Source organism: Lutra lutra, chromosome 3, assembly GCF_902655055.1.
Source record: "Lutra lutra chromosome 3, mLutLut1.2, whole genome shotgun sequence".
Classification (NCBI taxonomy): Eukaryota; Metazoa; Chordata; class Mammalia; order Carnivora; family Mustelidae; genus Lutra; species Lutra lutra.
This window is the reverse complement of record NC_062280.1, coordinates 65,190,350-65,205,412: the sequence shown is the minus strand read 5'-3', so window position 1 is coordinate 65,205,412 and position 15,063 is coordinate 65,190,350. Positions and strand designations below refer to the sequence as shown.

The window sequence follows — 15,063 nt, the reverse complement described above, 5'->3', positions numbered from 1 at the left end:
TGAAAATTGTTGATATAAATGTGGGAACCCTTCTGGGAGACAGACTAAAAGAAAATTCCTAGGCAAGTCCAGCCTGCCTAGAGTTTCCTTTCCCTGAAAGAATCTGAATATTTCTCTTATGTTCATGTAGTTCTAATACTATGCTACACTGATTGCCATTTCTACCAATTAGCGCTTTATTTTTTAAAAAAATTAAACAGCGTCTTTTAAAAGGCAAATATCTCCTGGAAAGCTAGGGGGTCATGTATATACTTAATCAAATTTGTCCAAATTTCTTTTCATTTAGTTCAGAAAAATTGAGTTGAGGAATGTGAGTTTTAGCTGGGGGTGGGTGAGGGAGGTTTAAACTTTGTAGCACTGGGTCATTCCTGAATGTAGGAAAGAGAGAAATCCATCCTCTCCTCCTCCTCTTCTAGAGAGCTTCAGAGGGGTGGGTGGGGTGGGCATCCTCTCTTGGCAATTCAGTTGGGTGATTTAATCCAGACCCTGCTTTTCGCTATGCCATGGATTAAAAAGCCTTCTGTGGACTGGCTTACGCAGTTAACCAATGCATGTACCACGGTTTCTAGAGAAAATTCTGCCTCGAATGTTGAACACCTAAGTTACAAACCAGCCTTTGGAACAAAATCTGTTTGAAAGTGCGGACTGTCTGTGCCTGCCTCCACCCCACGACACACTCAACACACTCATCGGACATTGACTGCTCACGCACGGAAATGCACATCGAAACAGAAGGCTTGAATGCAGTGCATGGCTCTGTTCACAAAGCCGAAACATCTGGATGAGCTAGAGACTAAGTAGGCTATCCAGATGTTTTAAAATAATTAGTAGGGCAGACAATACATTTGTGTGATTGACGTTTTTACCTTGTACTTGCTTTCTTTTTTTGTAATGAGGAGCCCTAGTCTTTGTAACTGAAGTGTTGCTTGCTAAATCGTGCCTTTTTTCCTGAGATGCTGGGGGTGTTGAACTCAGTGGGTGCATTGAAGACTGTGGGGGATTAGCTCTGGGTTGTCTTGTAAGATGTGGACTTGGTGTAGGTCAGGTAAAGGGGAACAAGGTGAGTGGCCCGGCTATATATATTCCTTTTTATCCTTTCCCTCCCTTTTGGCGCTCTACTCTGGATCGGAGGCTTGATCTCAGCTCTGATTTCAGCTATTTTAAGTCTCTTAACTTTCCGTCCTCTTTCTTATATATGTCCTGTGAAATCTGATTCAAAAGCAGGATGTACTCTATTACAGTTTTCCCCAAAATACAATTAGGGCCACAAGCATAGGAAGACGTTGGATATTTAATGTAAATCCTGGTTCATAGGCCTTCTTAGCTCTTCCAACTCAAAGTTTCTGGAGACTATGTACGGGGAGTCTGTCTTTTAAATATATTCTCTAGGTGAGTCCAGTGCAGACTTATGAGAACTGCTGCATTACAGCCTTGTTCTGATTATTATGGCTCATGAAACTTTGGCTCTTCAATTTTATTCATCTATAGAATGTAGAAATCTAAGTGATGGTGGAAAAATTATAAATCTAAGTATCAGGGTGCTTCTGAAAATGTAATGTAAGCAAGTTAGGAACTTGATAACATTTCATATAGATACTTGCTCTAGAATCTATTCTTAGGTATATTGGGCATTTTTCTTTCTGAAATCTGATTTCCATAGAAGATCAATAGGGGAATATTTACATTGCCAATACGGTAACCATTTATTATATGATTTTTACAAAATCCTTGCCTCTAAGCAATTGGCATTCAAAACAAATCATTCCTTCTTTAGCCATAATGATACTTTATTGCTTTTGTTCTGAAGTATTCATTTTAGTTCCATTATCCCTATTGTGTAGAGCAGGCACAAAACTAGCCTAAGCCCAGTTTATCACAGCAGAAGCTGAACAGAGAGGCTAAATAAAATGCAATCAGATGGGTACCCCCTCCGATTAGCAACCAGAAGAGTTCATCTTCTCTAAGAGCCCCCAAATTGGTCTGTGGGGAAGCAGTTTGAGTGAAGAATGTCTAGACTATAAAGCTATAACTCTTCCAAAATCATTGATAAGCTAATTTATTGCTATTAAACCAATTACCAAGTGAGTTGTTTGGCATCAGGATTAACCACCTGATAAGTGAATTTCTCCTACATTTTCATGGCAAAGGCAGGAGGAGAAATGTGGAGACTGGGGACAGAGTGCATTTCAGAACTTCTGCTGAAGGCTAGCTCAGCGGAGTCACAGGCACTCCTCGAAATGAAAAAAGTCTTCACAGGGGCGCCTGGGTGGCTCAGTGGGTTAAAGCCTCTGCCTTCGGCTCGGGTCATGATCTCAGCGTCCTGGGATCAAGCCCCGCATCGGGCTCTCTGATCAGCGGGGAGCCTGCTTCCTCCTCTCTCTCTCTCTGCCTGCCTTTCTGCCTACTTGTGATCTGTCTGTCAAATAAATGATTAAAAAAAAAAAAGGCTTCATGAAGGTTTTTTCAGTGTCTGAACTCAACTCTGCATAGAAAATGGAAGGTTAAACAAGTGCCTTAGGGACCAGGAACCTCGAAGCAAGGCACTGATTTTACTTCTCAGCAGGCCGCATGGTTGGGTTCCACCTGCTGATCAGTGATTCTCCTAGCCATGCATGGTTTTAGACCAATAGCCCCCATGAGGGACTCAGGACTCACTAGCAGTTTCTGTAGAGGGCTGTGACTCTGGGTATTCCTCTAGTCTGGACATGTGTGAATGGCCTTTGCTATTACCTTAGCTTTCCTATTTTTTTTTTTCTTTACACAAATGAGTGTTAGTTCACACTCTAGTTTCAAACTCAGGTGTCTAGTTGGATTTTTGGCTCTCAGTTTCCATGAAATGGCCCCCCTCTCTCCAAGCCTCCGTTTGCAGTAGGATCTTCATCAATGCTGGTAGGCCGCCTGGCATATGGTTCTTTTCCAGAACCAGCCTTGGGTGCCTAGGAAGGTAGATATTCTAACATGGCCCCAGACCCCAGTCTTCACACGTGGATTAATCCTGGGAGTGGAGAGTGCCAAATCCAGTTGGTGCTGCTTGCATTTAGTGGTCTCATCTCTTCTGGGTCATCGAGGAAACATCTCAGGTCTGTTCATCTCAAATTCAGCTACTCTACTGTCAAACAGTGGCTTTCCAGATGTGGTTGCCGAAAAGCCATGTGACTAAGGTGTCAGTCTTATTGTTTCCAATTATTGTGAGGTTCTGAACTGGAGTGGTTTTTTGTTTGTTTTGTTTTGTTTTTAGAGTTTTGTTCAAGAGATGTTAATTTCTTTCTTTCTTTCTTAAAATTATTTTTATTAACATATCATGTATTATTTGCTCCAGGCTTATAGGTTTGTGAATCATCAGGCTTACACACCTCACAGCATGAGATGTTAATTTCTTAGAACTGAAATGCACTTCCCTGTCAGGCAAACCTGATCTAGGGGAGAAGACACTAACTGAGAAACTAAAAGGTAGCTATTATTCTCCGTCAATGACAAAGCCTACAGTTTATTAAAGAACAAATAGACTATCTTTTTCTGGAAATAAAGCTACACAAAAGGTATACAAAATCACATGGGTCTCCTCATGACTATAAAAGCAATATGTTTTACATTTACATTGCCTTTACACGATTAATATCAAGCATTCTTCTTTGCTTTCATCTGTAAGTACATTGAAATTCTTGTCATAAAAAGTAGAAATGTTTTATGAGTGTTTAAATATACACATAAAGGTTAAAAGTATTGCTCCCTTTATTTTAAAAAATTTCTACAATATAATAACTCATCTTAACTTGAAAGGTCTACCGAACATAATACCCAGTATGCTATTCTTTGTTTCCACTGTTCATCTTGAAAATGCTTCCATTTTCAAGTAAAATCCTCACTGCATCTTTTAAAATCTTTTTACAATATAAAAGTTCTTTATATGTTAAAAAAAAAAAAGGTAGACAATATGACTTTCAGTAACTAAGACTCTCATGTAACAGTGCAATGTTAGGCACAGAGTCTGATTTTCCTGCGGAGGTAGAAAACAGACTTCATAAAGAAAGAGTCCACTTTTGGACTCTGTAGCTTTTGTCCAATGTAAGCATAATGCCTATGGCCCTAATCTGGTCAGCAGCTGTCTAGTTCCTGGGTCTTGACAGTCGCCTTCCCTGGCCTCTGCTGTGCTGTTTGCAGACATCTACCTGATCTGTAGATCAGAAACTTGGTTGCACATTCCCATGGTGCCTTAATTAAATCTTGCAAAATACTCCAGGAATTAAGTTGCTGGGGAAAACCTGGGTGACTAAATTAGCTGCTCAATCACACAAGTTTCTACTTTTCTGAATATCTCATCAAATATTTCTTGCTTCTTCCCTTGCTTTCACCTCCATCGCCTATCCCAACAGCTCCACTCCCACAATACAGGTATCTTTTATCAGTCCAAAGTGGTGCCTACCAAACAGTCCAATATCCCTACTGGGATTGACTCTTCTCTCTGAACTGACTACTGTTGTCTACTAGGTTGGAGCACCATTATATTGATGACTACTGCTTTTTAAGCTCTTGGAAGGATTTTTATTTGGAATGGACACATTGTCAAGAATGGTATTTAGTCTGAACTTTTCCCCTGGCCAGCTTCCCTCCTCTACTCCCACTTCAGCACACCCTTCCCCGCATTATTAATACCTGGGAAAACGTACTGGGTGGGTTTGACTGTCTGGTACCTCCACTCAGGTCTCAGATGGTCCTCTCTTGCCCTTTGCCCTAGCACTTTGCCTAGAGCCCCACAAGTTTGACTAAGGGCTTGCCAGTGTAAAGACACATTTGAAATGACTCGTTAATATCCAAAGGAATTCTAACACTTTCTCTGGATGGACAAGCAGTGCAGATTTTTGTGGTCAGTGGTCACTCTGAAGTCAAGTGTCAAAACATGATCCCCAGGGGGCTGGTACCTTATACCAAGCATTAGCAAATTATGGCACATAGACTAAATCTGTCCTGCTCCTTGTTATTTTTTTTTTTTTAAGATTTATTTATTTATTTTAGAGCCAAAGAGACAGAGAGAGCACAAGAAGGAGGGGCTGAGGGAGAGGGAGACAAAATCCCAAGCTGACTCCAAGCTGAGCGCCAAGCCCAAGATGGGACTTGATCTCAGGATACTGAGATTACAACCTGAGCTGAAACCAAGAGTTGGACACTTAACCAACTTTGGAACGTCCCCATTCTTTGTTTTTGTAAATAAAGTTTTATTTGAACACAACCATGATCGCTGCTTATTACATGGTGTTTCTACCTGTTTTCCTGCTACTACAACAGAGTTGAGTAGATGTGACAGAGACCGAATGGCTCAAAAAGCCAAAAAGATTTACTATCTGACCCTTTATTAAAAAAGTTTGCCAGGGGCGCCTGGATGGCTCAGGGGGTTAAGCCGCGGCCTTCGGCTCAGGTCATGATCTCAGGGTCCTGGGATCGAGCCCCGCATGGGGCTCTCTGCTCGGCAGAGAACCTGCTTCCTCCTCCCTCTCTGCCTGTTTGTGATCTCTCTCTGTCAAATAAATAAATAAAAAATCTTAAAAAAAAAAAAGTTTGCCAACTTCCACCTTATGTTCATCCATTACCTCATCTCTCTGCCTGAATCCTAAATAGAATCCTACCTGAGGGGCAAGTACTGTTTCTCAGGTACCAACTTGGTTGAACTACAAATTATTTTCAACAAAAGGGATGTAACCTATTTTCAAATTAGTGACATCTGACTAAAGGCATTAGTATATGTAGAGGAAAAAAGAAAAACAAAAAAACAAAACCCATAAGTCTTAGCTCAAACACTTCTAGAAGAAATTACTTTTAAAAAATGTTGCCTAGAGAGAGGCAAACTTGAGATAAATTATTAACAGTTATTGCAGTCCATTAGGAATTCAGAAAATACTAATCCCATTCCTTAGCTGCTGCTCTTTTTGCAGTACATTTCCTCTGACCACACCCCGCTGCTAGACAAATTCAGCCTCACTGTTTTAGAGAGAGAATTAGCATTGATTTTCTACCATTAAATAAAATATTACAAAGGCATGCTTATAAATGATTACATCACCAAGGCTTGCAAATAGACAAGATAAACATCTCTTCTCCCTTAAGCTCACCTGCTAAATTCAATCTGATCGAAAGAAAGCAAAATTTCTCATGTAAATCAAATGTCTAGATATGCTGACATTTTGTTTCACAAAGTAGTCTTTCTACAAGGTTATACATATGACTACTAAAATTTTAAATGGCTGAAGGAAAGGAAGGGTTTTACACTCTATTGTGCTAAGTTTTTTTTCTTCTGCACTGATTAAAATAAAGAAGTTGTCATGTCAATGGGCAAAGCCCGTTACATTGCTTTTATCAAATGCAAAGAGGTGTAAATACAAACTGTAAAGTAAAAGAGAAAGATCATGACTCACCGTCTGACAGCAAAGCTATTAAACATAATCAAAGACTCAGAGTGAACTCACGTTGCCTTTCAACACATTGCTAAAAACCCTTTTTGCTGTAAAACTAGCATAAAATGTCACAATCCTGACACTGCTGTTGGAGAAACTTGCTTTAAGGCATTTAAAACAACTTCAAGACTGCGAATGAAGAGGAGTTACTTACCATAGGATAAGTCACACTGCATTTAGTCTGGACACAGGGCAGCTCAAGCTGTGATCAATAATTTATTAAAAGTTGGTCGTTCAGGGCATTATAATCTATAATCTTAGGACACTTATTTGCAATGAAAACATATAGTTTGTTGAACGAACACAGGCTCACACATGTTTACAACAAAGTCAATGTTGTCTTTTACAAAATACAAGGACAATGATTTATTCTCAGGAAGTTAGTTGGACCATGAGGTGAGGTACATGATTCTATTTTGAGAAGTGAAAATCCTGCCCAGGGTGTAGGATTCCCAGACCTTGAATGAAAGGAACAGATGGGCAGGTGGATGGCACATGTAGGTGCAAGAGAACAGATATGACAATCCACAAGTATCCTGAGCTTTACCTGAAAAGAGCCCATTTGTTTTCTGCTCATGACTTCTTTAAAGGCATGTGTTCCAAAATTCACTTCTTGCAATACATCAGTTTAAGAAAACAGTGGTGAACCTAAGGACTTTTATGAGTTCCGTGAGAAGCTTAATCATGACTATTTAGAAGTTGCAGCTGGTCTTCCAAGGCCAGGCCCTGGCCAGCCTTGCAGTTTTGCTCTGTCTGGCTCACCAGTGTTTTATTCATGCTCTTTGGACTTCAGGCTCTGGAGCACCACCTACTTCCACTTGACTCTCCATGTACACTCAGCATGGAGTCTGGAACGCAGTTTCTACTTAATAAATGCATGTGGCTTACATGACTGCAAGAATAATTCTCAGCACTTACTGTTAAGCAGTGTGAAAACACAAAGGTAGAGAGTTACCTGTCCAAGGAAGACAGGCTTTGATTGCCAATATCCACTCAACCTCTGGACCAATAAGTTTGACCTCAAAACTTTCTCCCATACGCTCCATAAGAGTAAGTCACAAACACTGATATTTACTGTAGGGTTCAATGTGACTAGCCTATTACAGAATTCAGGTTTCATACTGACTTCAATACTGCCTCTGGCTCCTTTTAATTTGTTGTCCATTAGGTTTCTTCTTTGGAAATTCTGGATCATACACTTCAACACAGTGGTTCACTTTGAATCTTCCCTTAGCCTTGGTACCTTCTAAGCTCAAAAGTCCCTGCTCTAACATCTAACACTTTGACACCCCCTGACCCCCACCACCCTGGTCAGCCACAACAAGGAGGGAACCTGACCTGAAAGGAACCATCTCAGGAAAAACTTCAACAGATATTTTAATTTCTGTTTTCTTCCTTAAAAACTTGCTGATCTTTGAAAATTTTTAGCAAAGGCAAGCGCAAAAACTCTTTTTTCAATGATAAAAACCCAGAATTTTCAAGTTAACTCCCATCTTAGTGGATAACTGATGGCTTTTCTTAGGTGATATGCATGAAAAATGTCCCTCCCAACTGCCAACCTTTATAGCAATGGCTGAACAAGTTATTTATCACTAAAGTGTTTAGCGTTATTTAACTCTCCATATACCACATTGTGCTTCATCTGTACTTCCCAAAGAGCTCATATCACTGCTTACCTTATGTTATATTTATTGTTTTATTTCTTTCTTGCAGTACTTTGGTAGCTAAGGACAGCTCATTTATTTTTCTTACTCATTGTATTCCCCAGAACATAAACAATGAAACTTGTATAAATAAGGACACTAGAAATGCCTACTAAATTTAAGATGAGAAAATAAGAGCATATGCAAACATATCCATTTCTAGTTTGGTGAAATGAATATTTAACTATTAGATTGAAATGAGATTTTGATTAGTTTTTGTGCCTAGTTTTATTAGTCATTATCAGAATTACATATGTGTTCTAAAATCCTGTAGAGGCAACAAATAATATCCATCCCCCCCTTCCACCCACACTCTTTCATGCTTTTGATTATCTACAGGTCAATTTCTGTTGGTGCTTCCCACTTCCATTATACTTCCCTAATGTGATCCCAGATGAAATTATAGGTTCCTGGTCTAGGCTCACAGGGTGTTCATGCGGATGTTTTTTTCTTTATTTGAAAAAAAAAATTATACTTGGTACTAAGGATGGGCAAAGTGGGAATTAGCTGAATTTCTCTTAAGCTTCTTCAACCTTTAGGTATTCTTTCTCTGCCTGCAATGGCCTTCTACTGCTCTTTGGATGTTCTATGACCTCATTTAGTCCCAAATCTCAAACTGAATCTCTCTAGACTCTCCTTACAAAATACGTTCTTAGTCTAGTTCTGCTGGAAAGTTTCCAATATATGAATTAGTCATATGATGTTAATGAATGATAGCAGCTTAAGGCATTTTTCTGGTCCAGAGGGATTTGCATTTTGATAAGGGGCAATGCCCTAACCCAAGGATGAAATTGCTAATGGTAGAACTTAAGTCTTCAGAGATAGCATCAAGGGGTCAGAAAGCCTTCCAACCCTATCATCTTGGCTGCCAGCTCTAACATGCAGAGGACTTCCACTCCCACAATGCAGTCCCCCTTTATCACCATGAAAAATCAAGAAATTAAATTCTATGTAAGTCCCAAATGCTGACATTGGCAAATGCTGAACTCATTAAAAAGGGAAAAATGTCAACACAGTGGCTCCAAATAAGTTTTGGATTTGGTAGGAGGAGGAGGGGGAAGAAAGGAAAGCAGGGAGAGAGAAAGGCAGGAGAGGAGAAGGACTGTTAACAGGGAATGAAAGAAGTATCTCTTTAATATGAATGTTAACTATACTATATTACAGAATCCATGTATTTTTAATGCACTTCTGAAATTAAATTGTATGTATTGATCCAATTTTTTGTGAAATAAAAAGAGATTGATTTACCATCTGTGGAGAAGAGGGACTTAAAAGACACAACAGATTTAAGGGCCATTAAATGTAATGTGTTAAAATTTAAAAATGATTTTCATAATTGTAGCTTTGTATCTTAAGCTAGTGTGTAATAAGGAATACTAATTTTGGCAAACAGGTGTGTCAGGGCTATTTACCCAACAGTTATTAACTGAAGTGAGTGGTCAATTTGTCATTGGTAAGAATGGTGGAAAAGGAGTTCTGTACTCTTATATTTGTGAAGAAAGTCAGTAAGAGATGAATTTGCTTGATAGCAAGAGAATTCAGTTGTATTTGTTGAACACATGACTTTATGATCTTTTTGGAAAACAGTAAGTCATACACTTGTAGAACATGGTGTTGGCCTTTTGTTAGCTCATGCATACCCTCTTACAGATGTGGGTAAAAGTCAGGAGAGGGCTTGAGAGATGAACCTACATAAAAGAAATCAATGCAGTGGGTTTTCAAGTGTGTTACTGTGCTGACTCTTAAGTATCCTTAAAAAGTTTTTTTAATTTAAATTTAATTTAATTAACATATACTGTATTATTAGTTTGAGAGGTAGAATTTAGTATTCTTCAGTTGTATACAATGCCCAGGGCTCATTCTATCAAGAGCCCTCCTTAATGCCTATCACCCAATTACCCCTTCCTCCCACCCACCTCCCCTCTAGCAACCCTCAGTTTGTCTCCTATAGTCGAGTCTCTTACGATTTGCCTCCCTCTGTTTTATTTTATTTTTAATCATCTTATTTTATTTTTCCTTCCCTTCTATGTTCATCTGTTTTGTTTCTTAAATTCCACATATGAGTGAAATCATATGGTATTTGCCTTTCTCTGACTGACTTGTTTCACTTAGCATAATAGCCTCTAGCTCCATTCATATCTACATCACTGCAAATGGCAAGATTTCATTCTTTTTTATGGCTCAGTATTACTTCACATTTCTTAACTTAATTTTGAAAGTTTATAAAGATGTCATTTTATTTATCTTTTAAAAAGAAAAATTAATGAAGCAATTGGAAAGATAAGAGTTAAAATTTCCTCTCAAGTGAAAAATTCAGGTAATTGTACAGCATGAGTTTTATAGAAATTCTAAAACAAACAGAATAACAATAATGATTGTTAAGTTAATCAGGAAAAAACTAATCTGTCTCCTGTATCTTTGAAATGACTCTACACTTCTTAAATTATCCTTGGCTTCTCCATTTCCATCTGTAAACAGTTTATGAGACTCAGCAGATGAAATGCAGATGAAGAGTTAGATCTGATATATATATATATATATATATATATATATATATATATATACACACACACACACACACACATATATATGTAAAATTTCTATCTTCTTGTGTATATACACAAGAAGATGGAAATTATTAGAGAGAATTAAAGACATAGAGAATAATATCAGAATATTAATCATATACATATACAATTGTAGTTCAGTTAGAGAGACTAGAGATAATAAAGATGATACAATAATTAAATTCAATATTTGGTTGAAAAATTTTCAGAACTGATGAAAAACATGACTGTACATATAAAGGAAGCATGCAATATGTCAACAGAATAAATTTAATAAATATACACTTAGACTAATCCAGTGAAACTGCAGTGAAACTGCAGAATATCAAAGATAAGGAAAAGGTCTTTAACATAGCCAGAAGGAAAAGACAGAACATCTATAAAGAATAAATGTAACAGTAAGATTCCCAACAATAATGGAACCCATAGGTCAACAGAATAAAATCTTCAAAATGCTGAGAAAAATAATTTTCAATATAAGCATGAAAACTACCTTTTAAGAATGAGGATAAAATAGTCACATTTACATTAAAAAACAAACAACAAAACAAAGTTTCTAATAATAGCTGTTCATGAAGGGAATATTGAAGTTTTATACTTCTTAGAAGATGGCAAATGATTTCAAAGAGACAGAAATGCAAGGAGCAATGGTGAAAACAGATTATTTAATAAGCAGATAAATCTAAACAAACACTTTATATAAATAACCACAAGCATCATTATGGTTTAACATACAGATTAACATTAGATTTTATTAAGTATGAATGGTAAAATATTTAGGACAGCCACTAAAACAATATAAATAAAATAACTACCAAACCAGTAGATGGAAAACAATGGAATAAGAAAAAAATACTCTACTAATCCAAAACATAAAGACTGGAAAGGCAGGAGAATAAAGAGGCATAGGAAAAGTGTAAAGTAAAATGATAAAAAAAAAAAAAGTTCAAACATAGTAGTAACTATAATAAATGTAAATGATCTAAGATTTTAAATTAAAAATAGAGATTATTAGATTAAATATGAAAACAAAACTAGCCACCTTCTATGTATAAGGGACATGCCCATAAGAAAACAGAAAAATTGAAAATGAAAGGATGGAGAAGGGAGACCAGGTAAATAACCAAGAAAAGGCTGGAGAACATAAAATATTCCTAAAGATTAAAAGCCATTGGAAATAGGAAGGGTTACCATATACTGATAAAAAGGGCCAATGCACCACAGAGCTATCATAATAGTTGTAAACTTGTATGTGAAGACTAGAACTACAGTTCTAGTTAGTGTTACAGTCTTGGAACTACAAAGAGAAATCTATCTTTGTAGCAAAAGATTTTTTTTTTTAAGATTTTACTTATTTATTTGACAGAGAGAGAACACAAGTAGGCAAAGGGAGAGGGAGAAGAGGCTCCCTGCTGAGCTGAGAGCCCAATGTGGGCCTCAATCCCAGGACTCAGGGATCATGAACTGAGCCAAAGGCAGATGCTTAACCAACTGAGCTACCCAGGTACCCTGTAACAAATGATTTCAATGCAATTCTTTAAATTATTAATAGATAAAGCAGATAAGAATAATGAATATATTAAAAAGACGATCAATACAGTTTACAAGCTTTTTAAATTTATTTTATAAATTTTTAAAATTTTAAAAAAGTTTTTATTAAATTCCAGTTAGTTAATATACAGTGTAATATTAGTTCCAGATGCACAATATAGTGATTCAACACTTCCATTCAACACCCAGTGACAATCTTGATTAAAAATTTAACCCTGTATACACCTAGTGATATTTCATTTTGATAAAGAAACATGAGGTATTTATTTATTTATTTTGAGAGAGAGAGAGAGAGAATATGTGAGCAGGGTAGGGAGGTATAGAGGGAAAGGGAGAGAGAGAATCTTAAACATACTCCATGCTTAGTGTGGAGTCCAACAGATGGCTTGATCTCACAATCCTGAGATTATTACCTGAACCAAAATCAAGAGTCGGGCACTTAACTGACCGAGCCACCCAGGCGCCCTAAGAAACATGGGACATTTAAAAACAATTCACACACTAAGCCGTTAGGTGAGTCTCAATGTTGGCAAGTCAGTACACATAGGCCATTTTTTCTAACTACAATGTAAATAAATCAGAGGCTAATCAAAAGATTAAGGAAAGTCTCCATGTAGTTGAAAATTAAACACATACACAGTTGTGGGTAACTCAAAAATCAAGACTTTCTAATGTAAATCAAAATATTTAGACGGAATGATAATGTTATACTGAAATGGTACTCAATAAAACTGCATCCTTATATGCTGTGGTTAAGCCATCAAATTAAGAAGTTAGGAAAACGGAATAAGTTCCAAGGTAACTGAAGGATAGAGATAACAAAGATTTTTTTTTTTTTTAAATAAGCAAAGTAAGAACCAGGTTAAAATAGATGGTCAAGAAAGTCAAAGTTATTCCTCTGAAAAACCATTAAATGAGATAAAATGGTGGCCAGCTTGATTAAGAGAAAAAAAGAGAAGTTGCAAATAAAAAATATTTAGAATATAAATGAGGACATAACTACAGATATATTGGAGACTTAAAAAATAATGCAAAGATATTCAGAGAAATTATGGCAATAAATTAGAAATTTAGACAAAATTGACAGGAAATATATAAAACTGATTTAAAACATATAAAATTGCCAAAGCAGTCTTGAAAAAACAAAACAAAACAGAGATATCACAATTCCAGACTTCAAGTTATATTACAAAGCTCAAGTAATAAAAACAGTACAATACTGGCACAGAAATGGACACATAGATTAATGGAGCAGAACAGAAAATCCAGAAATAAACGCACAACGGTATGGTCAACTAATCTTTGACAAAAGAGGCAAGGATATGCAATGGGAAAAAGACAGTCTCTTCCAAAATGGTACTAGGAAAACTAGACAAAGTGCATGCAAAAGAATGAAACTGGACCACTTTTTTATACCAAACACAAAATAAATTCAAAATGGATTGAGGACCTAAAAATGAGACCTAAAACCATTAAAAATCTTAGAAGAGAGCACAGGTGGTAACCTCTTAAACATTAGCCATAACAACTTTTTTCTTGATATATCTTCTGAGGCAAGGGAAACAAAAGCAAAAATAAACCATTTGGACTACACTAAAACAAAAGCATAGCAAAAGAAACAGCCAACAAAACTAAAAGACAACCTACTGAATGGGAGAAGATATTTGCAAATTATGTATCTTATAAAGGACTGGTTTCCAAAATATATAAAAGAGTTATACAACTCAACACCCAAAAACCAAATAATCCAATTAAAATGAGCAGAAGACATGAACAGACATTTCTTCAAAGAAGACATACAGATGGCCAACAGACACATTAAAAGAGTCTCATCATCACTTACTATCATGGAAATGTAAATTAAAACTTCAATGATATCACCCCACACCTGTTGGAATGGCTAAAATAAAAAACACAAGAAACAAGGATGTGGAGAAAGAGGAAACCTCATGCACTGTTGGTGGGGATGCAAACTGGTGCAATCACTGTGGCAACCGGTTTGGAAATTCTCAAATAGTTAAAAATAGAATTATCCTATGATTCAGCAATTACACTATTGGGTATTTACCCCCCAAACACAAAAAGTCTAAAAGGGATACATAAACCTGCATGTTTACTGCAACATTATTTACAATAACTGAACTATGGAAGCAGCCCAAGTGTCCATTGATAGAGGAATGGATAAAGAAGGTGTGGTATATTTATACAATGGGATATTATGCAGGCATAAAAAAGAATGAAATCTTGCCATTTGCAGTGACATGGGTGGAGCTAGAGAGTACAATGCTAAAGAAATAAATCAGTCAGAAAGACAAATACCACATGATTTTGCTCATATGTGGAATTTAAAAAACAAAACAAATAAGAAAAGAGAAATTAAAAACGAGAGGGAGAGAAACCAAGGAACAGACTATTACCTATAGGGAACAAACTGATGGTTATTAGAGGGGAGGTTGGTGGGGGGTAAGTGATGGAGATTAATGATAACACTTGTCATGATGTGCACCGGGTTTTGTTTGGAATTGTTGAATCACTATATTATACATCTGAAATTAATATAACACTGTATGGTAACTAATGGGGTTAAAATAAAAACTTTTTAAAAAGAAGGAAATAAAAAGAACTACTCTACAATCTAGTGATCATACTACTGAGTATTTACCCAAAGAATACAAAAACACTAATTTGAAAAGATTTAGGTGCCCTTATGCTTATTGCAGTATTATTTATAATAGCCAAACAATGGAAGCAGCCTAAGTGTCTGTTGATAAATGAATGGATAAAGAAGATGTGGAT

The 15,063-nt window shown here is 36.7% G+C and overlaps 1 protein-coding gene across 9 annotated transcripts in view; it reads right to left on the bottom strand.

Moving 5' to 3' along the window:
• B3GALT1 (beta-1,3-galactosyltransferase 1) overlaps window positions 1-15,063 on the bottom strand; it is a 541,267-nt gene that overhangs the window by 95,441 nt on the left and 430,763 nt on the right. For 4 of the 9 annotated variants that reach the window (XM_047722214.1, XM_047722217.1, XM_047722213.1 and 1 more), the window contains exon 1: window positions 6,601-6,784. The exons of the other annotated variants lie outside the window; for them this stretch is intronic. The gene's annotated coding sequence lies outside the window, so the exon portion shown is untranslated. Of the gene's footprint in view, window positions 1-6,600; window positions 6,785-15,063 lie in introns of those variants that run through there. 9 annotated transcript variants of the gene reach the window in all.